This window comes from Vanessa cardui, chromosome 15, assembly GCF_905220365.1.
Source record: "Vanessa cardui chromosome 15, ilVanCard2.1, whole genome shotgun sequence".
NCBI classification, from domain to species: Eukaryota; Metazoa; Arthropoda; class Insecta; order Lepidoptera; family Nymphalidae; genus Vanessa; species Vanessa cardui.
Window position 1 is genome coordinate 10,501,612 of NC_061137.1, and position 17,308 is coordinate 10,518,919.

The following is a 17,308-nucleotide window of genomic DNA, read 5'->3' on the forward strand; positions in this document are numbered from 1 at the left end:
TGCGGTACAGCATACTACGCTGTGCTTTCCTTTGGAATTGGGATCTTTTAACTTATTGGATATTTGTTAAAAATCCGGATGAATAGTTTTATTTATTTCCTCATTAACATGACATTTTATAAAACTAAAACGAAACGATTTTTGCTCATCTCTCTCTTCGTCATTGTTTCTTTTAAAGGGGATACAACTATATTTTTAAGTGATTCATAACATTTAAATAACTATAAATAATCCTGCTATGATAATATACTCTAAAATAATTAACCTTGTTAGTTGGTTGGGCTTACATGCCCATTCGGTAAGGTAGCACTCATCTTGTATTCTACCGCCAAGTAAGCATATTTAGTACTATTGAGTTGAGAATGTGAAGACATAACATTTTAGATGCCATGATTGATGGTGCATTGGCAACAGATATAATGGTTACAATTCAATACGGCGCCAATGTCTATGGTAGTAGTGATCACTCACCATCAACCCAATTTCCCAACCACCCTATGTTACAAAAAAAACACTAAACGGTTATGTGAAGAATGACTAATTTGAAGAAAGTCATATAACAATACAATTGATAACAATAAGATTCACGTCTAAGTTAGAAATAACGAAACGTACTAACTTTCATGATCAATAATGCAGAGAAAGTTGAACAATACAAAACAGAACACCGTAAGCGTCTTGTTAAGTACTATAAATGTCTGACGCTATAAACTCGGAGGTACTGAAGACTTAAATGTTACAATAGAAATTTTTAAAGTACTTAAAATAAAAGACTACATAGGAAACGAAAACCTTTTTACGAAACAGCCTTTTATCCACATTCTCAAATAAACAACATTTAGGGATTGTATTGTTCACGAAAATTGTTTGCAAAATTTCACATTTCACAAAAAGTTGCAAGATTCACACATATTAACAAGTGAAATTAATTAAAAGGGTAGCTTAGAAGACTGAGGATTTTATTAGAACAAGTCTTAGTTTCTCGTGCCGAAATACATGAGTGTGAATTTTGACAAACTAACAAAAAAACTGACAAAAAAATGATTGATAATTATGTCGTAGAGAACTAATTTCTGATGATCAGCTGAATATTTTGAATCGTCTTCGTCTTTTCCAGATTTAAGCCTTTTTTTCTTTATGCATTCTATCTATTAAATAATCGCGATTAGTATTTATATTTATATATTTCGCAATGACGATATACCCTGACAAATTCCGAACGAAACAAGAACAAAGGAAAACTGACAATTATTTAAGCACTGCTTCGAGCTAAAAAAGCGAGGGGACGCTATCTGTCCGAGTGAATAAATTGTCGGTACGGTGAATCTTAAACTGTCACACTGATAGGCCTTATTACCTAAAAAATAAAGACTATATTCTAACAATGAACTCTTTGATGTACAGTGACCGCAACAAAAAAATTGAAAACAATGTATGCGATGGACAGTGGCTATCGAAAAATGTGAAGCGAATTGTTAGTCTGTGGTTTCCGTGGCTTTATATTTTGCAATCAATATTTTATTTCGATCACAACCAATTCGTGATGATGATTTGATTTTGATTAAATTTTATTGTTTTCGATCAAATAAAAACATAATATTTAGTAAAATTACCAAAAATAAGCCTAATTATAGATAACACTTTAATTAAAAAAGCTTAAACTGACAGTTTTACTAAAATTTATTCATATATTTAGAGAATATAGTGGTTATAACGCGTGCATCTTCACCGATGATTGCGGGCTCAAAGTCAGGCAAGCACCACTATATATATATATATATATTCTATCACATGTGCATTTCACCAACCGGCATTGGAGCCGCGTGGTGGAATATGTTCCAAACCCTCTCCTTCATGGGAGAGGAGGCCTTAGCCCAGCAGTGGGAAATTTACAGGCTATTACTGTACTGTACTGTTATTTATTATACCTATGACTGAAACTAAGTTATCTCCTTAAATAAGTATTCTCAATTATCATTCCAAAAACATTAAAAAAGATAGATAAGTCAACATGTGACCTTTATTTAGGAAACTTCCAAAGCCACAAATTGCGGAATAAGCTGATTACAATTTCATGCCGCTGTAATTCTAATTTAATATGAAAAGTTACGCTTTTGTAAACTTTTGCAAACTATTCATAAAGCAAAGTTCACAGAACGAGTTATGAGGAAACCACAAAAGGGACACAAGAGGATGTATAGTTTAGGTGTTTCTAACGGCAATTCGTATGCTAAGACGATTCAGATTCAATTATTCGTGATTCTATTCTCGGTCTGCTGGCGAGAAAAATGTGAATTGATATACCAAGCGATACTTTTAACGTTATAATATATTCTATACGTGGCTTGGTTTTCATTGAATTAGTAATTTACATTTCAACCTCGATAGTTTTTTTTTTTTTTTTAAAAAAACTAGTGTATTCTTTCGAACGAACAACGACTGCATTGGCCCCAAGTGCTCTGAAAAGCTTCGGCCCCTATTTAGGTTATGGTCAATAAGTAATTATAAACACACATTTCCGCGCAGTTTTCCCTGCTTACAGGAACAGCCCCATTGTTTTCAGTGCACCTGACAACGTGTGTACATATCCATATAATTGCAATGTTTTTGGGGTAATAGTTATAGCATAAAAGTAATAAACAAGTAATAAACAAATAAATTTGAAATTGTCAGATACATGACTTTGTTAGGAAGCCCGTGAAAAATTTATCAATATTCATCAATATCCAGATTTCTACATATTATATGTGATATTTTTTTTGAAAAATCGCTAACATAGGTATTTAGAATCGATGATGATAAATCCATAACTATTACTTAATGCTTGGGTCATAACAATGATTTATTTTATCAAAATGGAATGCTTCACCGATATAATTTATACCTATAATTGACATCGCATTTGTAGTTACGCTAATCTCTCGATCACGTTAAGTGCATAGCATGTATTTTTTGCGGAATAGTGTACAGCTGGATTAGATACCAAATTTTAATTTTTGTAACGCAATCCGTTTAGCCGATAACGTAAACGTATCAAATTATTTCGTATTTATGTTTATAGCAAAAATGCAAATAGCATATTTTTTAGTATTTGATATTTTTTATCGTATTTGGTATATTTGTAATTTAACTCTTGTGTAAAACACAAACACAAAGGTAGTTTTTTGGAGTAATAAAAATATTAATTCAAATAAAAATATCTCAGAGCAAAGCGAATACAATATCAAAAGCGAATGTATATTTCCGGTAGTGCGATATGTTGTGTCATTTTGGTCATACGACATTAGTAATGACACTCATTTTAATAATTATCATTTCTTTGTTCGAGTGTGTAGGGACAGAAAAATAAAATCAACTAATAATTTTTTTTTAACTAAACTGAAAATAAATTCGGATTATTTTATATACGATATGTATCATATGATATTCCAATTAATTATGTTAAATATATGTATGTATATAGTAGTAACAGTATAATGTTCAACTACTGAGCTAAGTCCTCTTTTACCCTAAGATCGTTTCAAAAGATGAAATGAAAGATCATAGGCATATTTCTCGTATCTGAAACTCTGAACCCGAGACTCCTGTATACAAAAATATTAAACTGTTTTAGCTTCTCCCGTTTAAAATTCATTTTATAATGAAAGTTATTGAGTAATACACCATCAAAAAGCCTATGTATAATTTCAAACTTCATACAAAATTTCATCAAAATCGATTTAGTAATTTAGTCGTAAAAATGTTACAGACAGATAAAGTTACTTTTACATTTATAATATTGAGTATAGATGACCAAGAAAAATACTAAATTTAAATTTTTAGCCGCTGCGTTATTTAAACGTCTAGAGTTTTCCATCCAAACATCTCGCGGCGACCGTGATTGGTGGATATTTGCAATGTTAAACCTGAGCTGTTTTGTCTGCCTTATTTTAGCATAAAACGATAAACTCTTCTCTTTGCTGGCGTATGTTAATCAAGAGATTCCGTCAACAATTTTATGCATATTTACGGTATGGTAAAAAATTCAAACGACTTTACACCTTTTTGCTAGAATATCTCTTGGGTTTGTAGACGTAACAACCCATTTAGCGGTACTCGTTAAACTTCGATTCAACCAATGAGGGAACAGAAATATTTAGAACGCATTATTTGTCCAATTACAATTTATTAAATTGTGCGTAAGAAAAAATAAGTCATGTTCCATTTTTAAATGTGACATTTCTCATAAAATTGCAAGTGTTGTACATGTATAGGTACCACCTCTAATAGACATTGACACTGTAATGTATACACATAATAAAATTGGAGTGTCTGTTTGTAATATTAAAATAGCCCTTTTTTACTCAATGCATATGTAGGTATACACAATACATATACTTACCAAAATAATATTTATTACAATTTTTGTTTGTATGTCTGTTTGTTCCGGCTAATCTCTGGAACGGCTGGACCGATTTTGACGGAACTTCCACTAGTAAATAACTAATATAATAAGGACTAACTTTGGCTACAATAATATTTTTTGTTAAATTCAAACGCGTACAAGGTCGCGGGCACAGCTACGGATATATTTCTGGAAACCTTAGTCGTACGAACATTTATTTAGATAGTATATTTATATTGAGGTTGACAAGGGAGAATTTAATACTCGCACTATTCTTGCGCCAACCAGCTCGAATGATTTAGAAGCGGTCGCAGAATGTCCTTTAATATCTGGTGCTTTGGATACAGGCCAACTACCTGGTGCTTATTAACGTATGTGGCTGTGAAACATAATACCCCCACGGATAATAGCCGTCCGCCTCGAGTGTTATGATATCCTAGTATTTGAAAAGCAGATATGATAATTATTGCACATACAATTCGTCGCAAACTGAAAATTCATTGTCTTTATATTCCAGCCTTTATATATCTCTAACTCGAAGAAATATAGTGTACAATATCTATACATGTGATAAAAATGGAGTGTCTGTTTGTTATATTAAACTAGACCTTTATTACACAATGCATATGTATGTTATACAATTTTTATCTATCTGTTTGTTTCGGATATTCTCTGGAACGACTGGACCGATTTCGACGGGACTTTCACCGGCTGATAATTTATATAATAGGGAGTAACTAAGGCTGCAATAATCTATTTTTTTGTTATACTCACAGCCGTATAAGGTCGCGGGCATAGCTAGTAATTAATAAAAATAGTTGAATAATACCTTTTGACTTACGTCATTTATTAAAATACATACTATAAAAAGCAAGCTTCTACAGCTAAACAACAGTATGCAGTATTGTTGTGTTCTGGTTTGAAGGGTGAGTAAGCCAGTATAACTACAGGAACGAGGGAAGAAGGTTGGTGTCGCATTGACGATGTAAGGTATAGTTAATATTTCTTGCAGCGCCATTGTTTAATGACCACTTACCATCAGGTGGCCCATGTGCTCGTCCGCCAAACTATTCCATAAAGTACCGACAAGATATTTCTTTTTAATTTATTTACTAGATTAAAATTAACATTATTACCTCATAATAATATCGCTACAAGTAGCTATCACATAGATTAAAAGAAAAAAAATGTAATGGTTTGTCTCCTACGGTCTTCCGTTGAGCGCACAGCGACAATAACGCACTGAGACGCGCCATGGTTTTATAAATATTCTTATAAAAGTTTTATAGTAAACTATTTATAGCCCGCGGCTTCGCTCGCGTTTTAGAGTGTTAGTTGTCATGTGTCAAGCAAAAAAAGAACCTGTGTCTTTTCGTTTAGAGTTCAAGTTTGCTTCACACCAAATTTCATCAAATTCGGTTCATCGCTTTAATCGTGAAAGAACGACAAACAGAGTTACTTTCACATCAATATAATCAGTATATATATATCATCATCAACAACAGTCTTTTTTCGTCCACTGCTGGACATAGGCCTCTACACGCATCCAGCTCCTGCCAGCCGCCTTGCGTATATCGTCACTCCACCGTGCCTGAGGACGTCCTACACTACGTTTGCCGAGAAGCGGTCTTCACTCTAGAACACATAGTATATATGTATATATAATCTAACTAATTTTCTGGTAACAGTAATGGTGGTAACAGTAACTATTGCTGAATCTTGCCAATTGTTCTCCTTAAAATCTACATTCAGACTGCATTGGTGTCAACTAGTGGTTTTGAATTTAATTTTATCATTTAAAATGGCAATTCAAAAATGCTCTTGAAAGTTATTTTGATTTGACTTCATATGTCATTTTGGTGTGATTCATTTTGCATAATATTAAAAAAAATTGCTCAACATTATATAACTGAGTTCATTATAATTTCACCTGGCTGCAGAATAAGCTCGACGTTTTAAACGAGAGCGCTATTGTATTGAGGCTGTATACTCGGCGGCATGCCAAAATCTAAAATGCTATCTAGATGGTTCCTTAGCTCATTTCATTAGAATAATGTTTGTGCAGAATGTAGTTACACTTGTAACAAGTGACCTGGACGATTTTCTCTCTTTTAATCTGGAGATTATTTTGAGATTCATGGACTGTATTTACGAAATTTGCATGAGGAAAACGCAATAGGGATTGAGGGGGTTTCATTATTGTTTAAATTTCCTTCTTATTAATATTTTGACGTTTATTAATGTTGAGGTTATTTTTTATTTACTTATCCTTTAAATACATTCGTTCAAGGATAATTTTTTATATAAGTCCTCGGTCGTTTTGTTTCTGGAAAATTCTTACACATACATACCGAATCAGGTAATAGAACCAAACGCATGGATCGTGTGGTACATTATAATGAAGTAACAAAAGCAAATACAGTTCCAAAAGAATGCAATTTTTGTTAATACGTCAATAAACTTGGTGGTAGCGTAGCCCGTCTGGGTAGGTACCACCCACTAATCAGTTATTCTACCACCAAATAACAGTACTCAGTATTGTTGTGTTCCGGTCTGAAGGGTGAGTGAGCCAGTGTAACTACAGGCACAAGGGACATAACATCTTAGTTCACAAGGTTGGTGGCACATTGACGATGTAAGGAATAGTTAATATTTCTTACAGCGTCATTGTCTATGGGCAATGGTGACCACTTACCATCAGATGGCCCATATGCTCTTCCGCCAACCTATATCAGAAAAATGAAATAATTAAAGTAATATTACTTTGACGTATTAACCAAAATACGGATCAATACTCACTACCGGGAATAAGTTTTTTTAGGTCAGTTAAAAAGGATATTTATTTTATAAACAAAAATTATCCGATCTCGTATGTTTTCGCAACTGAACAAGCTTAGTTGGTACAAAATTAATTGAATTATTAAATAGAATAATTAATTAACTATAAGCAATAATTTACATACTCTGCAATATAATGATACTTTAATCTCTGATTTTATTAATATGCTCGCCTGTATTTTTGACATGTAATTTTGATTTTGCAATATTGACAATAGTAGCTGAAACCGCGACTTTACACGTACGAAATTAATCAAACTATAGCCCAAAATCCCCGCTTTTTAATACATTTAACCCCCTATTAAAAAAGTAGCATATGTCCTTTTTTAGAGTTTAAGCATTCAAAATCTGTTTGATAAAATTTTTGAGCCTTAAAAATCACCTTCTAATCAACTTGATTGATCAAAATGCACTAACTTTATTTACGTTGGCGTACGATTGAATGAATGAACGAACAAATATTCTATGAGTATTCCTTCTTAAGAAATTATTCTCCATAGAAAAGTGATAAAATCGTGAATAAATAATAGACACAGTCTCTTTTACAATATCATAATTTTTATCACTTTGTCAAAAAACTTTTGATTAACACAAAATACTGCTTTTTGTATATATTATGTCCATTTAAATCTAAGAAGATTTTAAAATTCGATTAATGTAATCGAATCAAGTTTTATTCGATTATCAAGAATTTAATAAATTATAGTCTAAACGTCATAAACTCGATCTATCAAAAGTTGCCTTAGTCGATGATGAATGGCCGGGCGGATGAGTTATTTTAATTGCTTTTTCGAGACGATGAAAACTTCGCATGGAAATTGGAATACCGCAGACATGTTGATGGATTGGTCCCCACTCTCTCGATTCGTGGATTGTTAGTCGTTTTGGATTCGTACGTTTTTTGATGACCGCACGCACCTGTTTGAATGGTTTTGTTGATGAATTCGTGTATTATGCAACTATATAGAGAAGGTTACATGGAGACATGATTGCTGAAGAGATGTGTAACACTTTGTAAAAAATTATTGTTGTATCATAAATGAAAGTGTTATATTTCAGTTTGTTTTTTTTTTTAATTTAACCTTTTTGGTTATAATTCCAAACAACGTTCACAACCTTTTGATAGTTATCTCGCGGGATAGATTATAATCTAACGGGTATGTATAATTTTACGAGATACATATAAAATAACCTTTGCAGTATTTCATACTCGATATAAAAGATAAATCCGAAATAATAACAGATAGCTGAAAACGGCGTACAAAATAATTCATTGGAAGCACCCTGTAGTTTGTTATACCGACAGGACCAGGTAAATAAAAAATAGATAGGGATGGGATTTCAACTGTATTTATGACTTCATACGATGCATTGGTACAGGCTGGTACTTGTTTATGGCAGGCGGAATGAATGTCCCATGAGTGCAGTTTATTATATGAAAATATAAAATAGGTCAATAAACTCTTGTATCCAAGAAAATACTGCTGCCATAGCATAATAAGGCAGTGGTAAAAACTTACATATCTATAGCAGTATATAAGAGCTATCAAATACCCTGATAATAATTCAGTAACTCTATTTAGATCGATAATCGAACTCACACTCAAATTCCTTTATTCTATATTATTTATGTGTCATAATTACTTATTGATTGTCAAATAAAACACTGCCAACGGTTGGGATAAGAACATTTCGCATACACGCTTTCGTTAATTTTTTTTTTAAATTTGGTATCATAGTGATATTCTTAAAATAAGCCATTAACACAAAGTCTGCATGTCAGAGCTTAGATTTTACGTCCTTTGTATTTAAATCTTCACTGGCTCACTCTTCAACCCGGAACACAAGAGTAATAAAATTAGTGTTGTTTGGCGGTGGATATGATTAGGTAGTACCTACCCAAACGGGGTAAAATGCTTACCAACTGATTCTTAAAAAACACCTTAACTTACAATGTCATTATCGAAGTTTAAAAACGTTTCAGCCATAAATAACAGGATACATCTCAACTCGTAAGATGTAACGATCATATAACGCAGGTGTTTCGTTCTAAGACTCTACATAGAACTTCATAACTGAAGGCCTACCGCGGTTACGTCAGTTCATAACTCGGCACATTAAAGGCGCCTCCCGTATAATCCGTCACTTAAAAGACTGATAACGATTTAATGGTTTTATCAAAGTACTAATGGAGTGGATTATCACTTATAAGTTCCTTGTTGTATTAATTATGGATACTTAAAGTAATTGTCCCTTTGAATTGTACTCCTCAAAAGAGGTTGCTTTAGCTTATCAGTGGATCATTTACAGGCTGTGACATTTTATTACCAGCCAGCTTTTCATGACAGGAATTAAGGAGGTTATCTATTCGGAACTTTTTTTTATTTATGAAAAATGAGGGCGAAGAAATACGAGTGATTTTGTGATGAACTTGAATTTTATTAATAATTTATTTTCTTTGATTATTATTTGATGTCGGGTTTTGTTACTAAATATTATAATATTTCTCCCCCTATTGTTAATAGTACTTTGGTTCTAACTTTCTCGCAAGTATCGCTTACATCAATTCAAAGTTTTTGCTCAACCTGACACAATCAATATATATTTATATATAGTTTTGGATATTAAGCAATTTTTTGTCAGTGTCATTCTGTAAGATCGTTATCTACCTTGCCTTAAGCAATGACACGCATTAGGTCAACATATCGTTGCTGTATTAATATATTATAATATTTATTATTATTACCACAATGCATTATCACATTACAAAGTATTATTTAATACTGTTTCTTATCTGATGAAACTTAGTATTGTATGACCAATACAGATTGATCCATGTCAACGTATTAAAATGTTAATTGTTACATAATACATATTTCTGCTCAAAAAAATAACTTCTTCAAATATAAAATTATAACTTCAACACTTTTATAAGTCACTAAATAAAAAGGACTTTAATATACTTCCAACATTAAACAGTTTTCCTTCTAATTTTGTAAATGTTACAATGTAAGAAAGCTTTATGTTAGCAGAGTCGAGTTGTTTGTTAATATTTGAACACAGCTGTCGCTCCTTGACTGAGAGATCATTTGTCGAACGAGTGCCGAGTAGAACGGACGTCTTCGGGGAAGATTCTAACGTCCTGAAACAAATGTTGGTTTAGAGGAAATAGGGTTTCGTGGAAAGGTCATCCGGTACGGTAATCTTTTCTATAATAAGATTCCACGGCTATTTTTAACTTGGCCTTTTCATAAATGTAAAGCTAATATAAAAAAACATTGATAGTATAGATTCAAAAGCGAGGCAAGATGTATAAGAATCTAATTATTCTTTACTGACATACTCTGTGATGAAATGGTGTAATTGAGTAACTACTAAGAGTATTGTCGGTTCTTCTCGGTATAATCTACTCTCTAACCGATGGTGGGTTGACATTTAATTTAACACTTATATTTTTAATTTAACAACATTCGAATACTTTTAAGAATAAGGAAACTACTGGAATAAAGATAATTTTGATTTCGATTTTTGGTCACTACTTTTGGTACTGGTACTTGTTACGAAACACTATTTTTTTTATTTACTTACTAAAAGTATACCTTAAATTTGTGGTAAGGCCTTTGCAAAGGCCCGTCTGAGTAGGCTACCCAACATCAGGTATTCTACCGCCAAAAAGCAATACTTAGTATTATAATTGTGATCCAATTTGAAGGATAATTGAGATCAATGGAGCATTGACAATTATAAATGGGTTAATATATCTTGTTGTTATTTTCCATATTAAGTCGTAGCAGTCATGCGAAGATTTAAGTAAGAGCTAACTGTCGTAAAAGGATGTAAGTTATTTTGAAGGCATCTTGTAATATATTAGTGTTGTCAACAAAAAAACATCGCCATTCGAAAATTGATATAAACAAAAAAAATGTAATGTTTCCGTGTGGAACGATTTTGAACCCAACGTGTGTACGTTGGGTTCAAAATCGTTGGTCTAAATTTCGTCAAATCTGGTCACGTGATTTGTGTGAAAGAGAGAAAGAACAAAGAGACAGGCAGAGTCCTTCTTTCGCATTCATAATATTAGTATAAACATTATTACATTAACTTTGTCTCGTCTAAAATGTTTTGTTTATAAATTGCTTTTAAGTGCCTCAAAGTAAAACATTCAGTCAGTTCAAATTTCGTTATGAATTCGATTTATTCGAACTAAAAAGCGTAATAAACTCAAACGAACCGTAAATTCGTTATACGACAAACAATCACATAATTGCCATGAATGTGCCCAACGGCCGTGAGCTATTATGATTGATCTATTAATTGGACGGTAGCGTATAATTACTTTATCACTGTTGCCCGTTCTCAAGGGGTCGATCACGTGGTGTGAAACCAGTGATATGGCTAATTTAAACAAAGACCATACTATTAAAAAGGTTTCCTTACTTACAGATCTTAAATATTTGGTAATGTGTAAGAAAAGGCTTTAAAAGTACAGCTGCTGGGTTACAAGCTTTTACTGCCTCGCTAATTCATTTAAAGATAAATATTGGTGAGGATTACAGCGTGTTATCAATAATATTCTAGCAAAAAGTGAACCAATTTTAATTTGCGCGTTTCTTTCCGTATCGCAATCATGAAATAAAGACAGATTAATATCCTCGAAACATTTGCCCGAATTTGAACCTGAAGTCATTGGTAAAGATGAAAGATTTCGTATTTCATTTATTGGACCATCTCGGCCATTACGGATTAAAATACAAATCAGGTATTAAATGGCTTATTCTCATTATGTAGTTAATTGTTTATCTGACTGTATTTCAAAGGAGTGTATTTTAATTTCGAACGTTGCTATTAATTAAATCTCAACGTATTTTTGTGTTTTTTTTATATGGTATAGGTTGACGGACGAGCATATGGGCCACCTGATGGTAAGTGGTCACCATCGCCTATAGACAATGAACCTGGAAGAAATATTAACTATTCCTTACATCGTCAATGTACCACTAACCTTGGGAACTAAGATGTAATGTCCCTTGAGCCTGTAGTTATACTGGCTCACTCACCCTTCATACCGGAACACAACAATACCGAGTACTGTTATTTGGCGGTAGAATAACTGATGAGTGGGTGGTACCTACCCAAACGGGCTTGAACAAAGCCCTACCACCAAGGGACATTTTACGAGTCAGGGATTTTTTTTTTTTTATCTTTGTAAATCATTAAATGTAAATCCAGTTACATTATTTTGATGAAAGTTCTCACTTCGATTGTATCCATTCATCTAAAAAAGATTAACGATAGCCAAAAAATGTTTCCTCGCACAAACATTTCGAAAACGTCCCTGTTTTCGAAGTCACCCGTTCCGTTCTGCTCTACAAACACTACCGGTTCCTTTTCCGTGCGAAGGGACATCAAAGGGACCAAGTCCGGTGGAAAATTCGACGATTCACAGTTCAAATCTTCGGCTGAGGATTCGATGCAGAAAATTAAACTGCTTTCGTGTAACGCTGCCACTTTATTACGGGGATGTCACGCGTTGTGTGATACTTGAGCCCGTGTCCCGATATAACGTAGCTTAGCATCTACATCATTTGTGGACTTGTTTAGCTTTTATCTCCTTGTCGCCTTGATGCATCTCTCTTGAATCTAATTTTATCATCTGGATTTCTTTCACGGATAAATTACTCAACCGATTTGGATGAAATTTGGTATGTAACAAGCTTGACTTCATATACCTAACTCTTATCAACTAACCCGTAAAACGTGAACAATGCCGACCTCCCCCACCCCCCGGCATCTTGTCTACTAATTCAATAAATGTATACTCATTTATGGAACTTCCTTTTTTTTAATTCGAATACAATTCAATGACTAAAATTTAAGAAAAAAAATTAGTTATATTTTAAAATAACAAATAGAGCACATTTTACTACTCATAAGTAGCATACTTCATATTCTATTAGTCTATCTCAAGTCTCGATATTAAAGTGCTGTTCTAAAGTTCAAATAACTCAAGAGCCTTTACCTATTACTTAGGATTTCCCTTGCAACGGTATGATTGCGGAAATCAAATTTGTAAATTTGACGGATGTTGGTTTAGGTTCCCCACTGAGAACGCTCAAAACAGATTGTCGAGATTGTCAAACTCGGTTTAGTCAGTTTACTCAATACAATACAATATAATAACCTTATTCTTGTTAGTTTGTAGCCAGTATCGCATAAACTTGGGGTGAAAATAAATAAAAAAATATCTTAACTACGTAAAATGTGCTGCAGTGTCGTTACTGTAGAATATTTTTTGTCTATTATTATTATTAGGTGTTGTAAAGTATATGGAACTGTTCCATAATTGAACAATAAAAAAAAAACACATGTGTAAATATTTAAAAGAAAAATTCATGATTTTTTGGACAAGTCCTAATTTAGTTAACACTCACTTTATATAACTGTGTCTTATTTATATATTTTAGTGTCTTTAACTTATGAATCAATTCATATTATAGACAAAGTCCCCGGCCGCGTCTGTCTATCTGCATATTTGTTATTTTGATGCAGATGGTAACTGATCCTTATCACCCATATAGAAATCATGCTGTAAGAAATATTAACCATTCCATAAATCGCCAATGAGCCATCAATCTTGGGAACTAAGATTTTATGTTTTTTGTGCCTGTAGATACACTAGCTCACTAAACCACCAAACTGGAACACAACATTACTGAGTACCACGGTAGAATTAAACAAGGAATTAAAACATACATTTTAGTAATATCTAAATAAAATATTATACAACAAAACCTTGTACAGACAGAGTAAGAAAACCTTCGTCAGTTTTCAAATTAATTCCTTTATCAAGTCTTAAACTCTTAGTACCTTTTGAATCTAAACATCAAATCATTGCGACGCAATATGTCATTCTCGATCTGTAAAGCAGATTATCGCTCATTCTGAGCACACGAAAATAGATCTTTAGGTGAAAAACCTTTTCTTGCCCCGGATGTATTCTTGCACATATATAGAACTTTATACAACAAACAAAAAAGCTTGTACATACGTGATATAAGTCTGCAATAAAACCATTTATAGAATCGACTTTTTGATACCCTTTAACGCTGTCATACACACCCAATATGTGTCAATAAAATTCGCAATAGTAGCTGTCAGGGTACAACGATTTTTTTATTACTAAGTCCCGGTCGTGAGTTCAGTAGAAATCCTTAGAAATTTGTCGCTCACAATACGTTTTGGGCTAAAAATAAATTCAATAGTAATTAGGTTGAGTCTGTTAACTCCCACTTCTTTACAGTCTCTAATTTGGAGTAATGACGTAATGACTCGTTAAAAATTATAACTTTCTATTTCACCTTTATGTATCTGAATTTTCAAATATGAAAATCAATACATTTATGTCATTTTAAAAAACATTATAAATATTGAACGAAAGAGTTACGTCTGAGTTTCTTGCTTTTTCTATTCGGTAGAATATACAATCTGAACCGGTGGTCTTCACATTTAATATAGATACTGTATAATCATCATCATCACAATCGCCATCGGCATCACTGTTACCATCACCACCATCAACATCATTATCTTATCAGCCAGAAGACATCTAATGCTGGATAAAGGCCTCCCCAAAACCAAACCCAGCTTAGAACTATTCGCATAATACTATGGAATATGATACAATATAAAACTTTACCAATAACAAAATAACGTTAACCGAAACATTACTTACTCGTTATCAATAGACATATCAACAGGTGGTCTTTCATGAAACGATTATTAAAACTTTGAACCATTAAGAATAAATAAATAATAGCCATTTAATTGCACAAAGTGCTAACGTGTTATATGATTAAATGGTTTTAATACCGATTACGCACCAGATTTGTTCTCCACACAAGACATAGAACTTTATCTAAGATCGCGAATACAAAACACCGATATTCCAAATTTATCTTATGTTTCCAACATGTGTCTTGTATAGTCTACAACTTGTTTACGGAGGGAATAAGCTTAAACATTTTAATTAACAGGATTTTAAAAAACAGGCCTCTGCATAATGGATTATAGACTCGTATACTGTGGAAAGTGTTTGATTACTTTTAATTATAAATAAACTATATTTACAATATTTCGAATGTAACTTAATTATGTATTATTCGTCTCCAAGTATCCGTTTCAATGATAAAATTCCGCTGACATTTTTAACTTTGCCGTTTCATAAATTCATTAAATAATTGTTCGTTAAAATACAAATTATTTAATACAAGATTATACCGATGATATAAAAGCGTGAATAGAGTACTTCTTGATTTTCAAGCAGGGTGTAATATATACATACATATGTAATTGTATTTAACTGGCATGACTTTGTATTTTAAATCTTGAAAAGGTTCGTCTCAGTGCAATAACTTGATATAGTTTGTTAATATACGAGTCAAAAGTGCCTGTAAAAACATACTTAAAAAAAGTACGTTTAGATTGTGACTTTTGATATCGTATGAAATTACGATAACAGCATAATCAAAGTAAATCATGCAGCATTTCAGACATGTTCAGTACAAGATTCATAGATATATCCTGATACAGACACGATTACGAACTTAATGGCGATTTGTGACCCCATACTCAAAGCTATTAATACAGCGGCTTAACAAAATTCACTTTTATTTAATAGCTATTAAGAGCTATAATCGCTCGTGTAAATATAACGAACGTGTTGCTAAGACATATAATAAACACATGTTGACAGTGTCGGGACAGTGACGAAATGACCAGCGATTGAGAATTAATGTTTAGTAATGAAGCCAATATTATCGAATGATCGGCTTAGCTCTGTCTTTGTTCAGACGTATAAGGCTTTCATTTAAGGGTCTATGTCGATTATGTTAAGTTATCTTGACCGACTTTAGTAAAAACGTATCTAGATTCTATAGGTCTAGTTGGACGCTCTATTTTTTATGTGATCTATTGTCGCAACTTGGAGTTAGGCTCGGCGCGTATATAATAATGGCATAGGTCATGATATTCTATAATTCTATGAGTTATGCTTACTTAGTTCAAAAAAAGAATTACTTATTATTATTACTTTCTGTACCGGTCAATTGTATGACGTTGAAGGTATAGGAGATGCATGTAAATAACCAAAATCTATTAGTGCACCGCTTCGCCACAAAAGAGATTACATTCAAATTTCAATGTTTTATCTACTTTTGTATGTATGTTTGCGTGTATGAATGCACTATTATATACGTAATCAATTAATCAGAATATTAGCTTCTATAAACGCCTTATATATTCGAAGATAAAATTTATTTAAAATCTTTAAAGAGAAAATTTAAAATACGATTTCGTTTCAATATATAACCTTTTTTTCCTTTGACGTACGTTCGTTGCATTTGAATTGCATTTTATTTGTGAGCTCGTTACAAGTCTAGCTTACCTTCAGGTATCGAATGTAATACTGGATTCCTATGAAAACTCGCGTTTCGTGTATTGCATTGATTCCATATTGAATCGAGTTATTTTTAACTGATATTATTTGTAAAGCGTGCTATATATGTTATAAAAAATATGATAGCTTTATATTCGATTTAAAATTGTAATATCAATATTAAAAGGGCTTAAAAGTGCTTACTTTATGAATGAGTATATATGGTTTGTATTGAAAATATTACTTCGGTTATTTATATTTTATATAATATATTCCTATATATAAATTTATTTGCAAACATTATCATGTTACAACGCCTCTAAGCGCGAGTGAGCACACGAGTAATGCGATGATACGAATGTCGCGTGTGAAATTTTTAATCCCTTCTATCCTCAACAACCGAATAAAATCCCTATAACACAGCCTAATTCCTTGCTTTGCATACATATATCACTGCTTTGGTTCAACCACCCTTTCACGAGCCGATTCACCTCCCCATACCTCAGAAACCGCACAAATACACTCTTACATAACAATAATACTATTCCACAGCCTCCCTGACAAATAGCACTATATATATATCTAAAACCTATACGTGCGTAAACCACGTGGTTCAATAAAATATGCGCGAGTTCCAACGCCATCTATCGGGT

General features: G+C 32.7%; 1 protein-coding gene across 1 annotated transcript in view; it reads left to right on the forward strand.

Annotated features, from left to right (window-relative positions):
• The window catches only part of LOC124535572 (uncharacterized protein CG43867), a 363,739-nt gene that overhangs the window by 286,220 nt on the left and 60,211 nt on the right, over positions 1 to 17,308 (forward strand). The gene's annotated exons all lie outside the window — the stretch shown is intronic.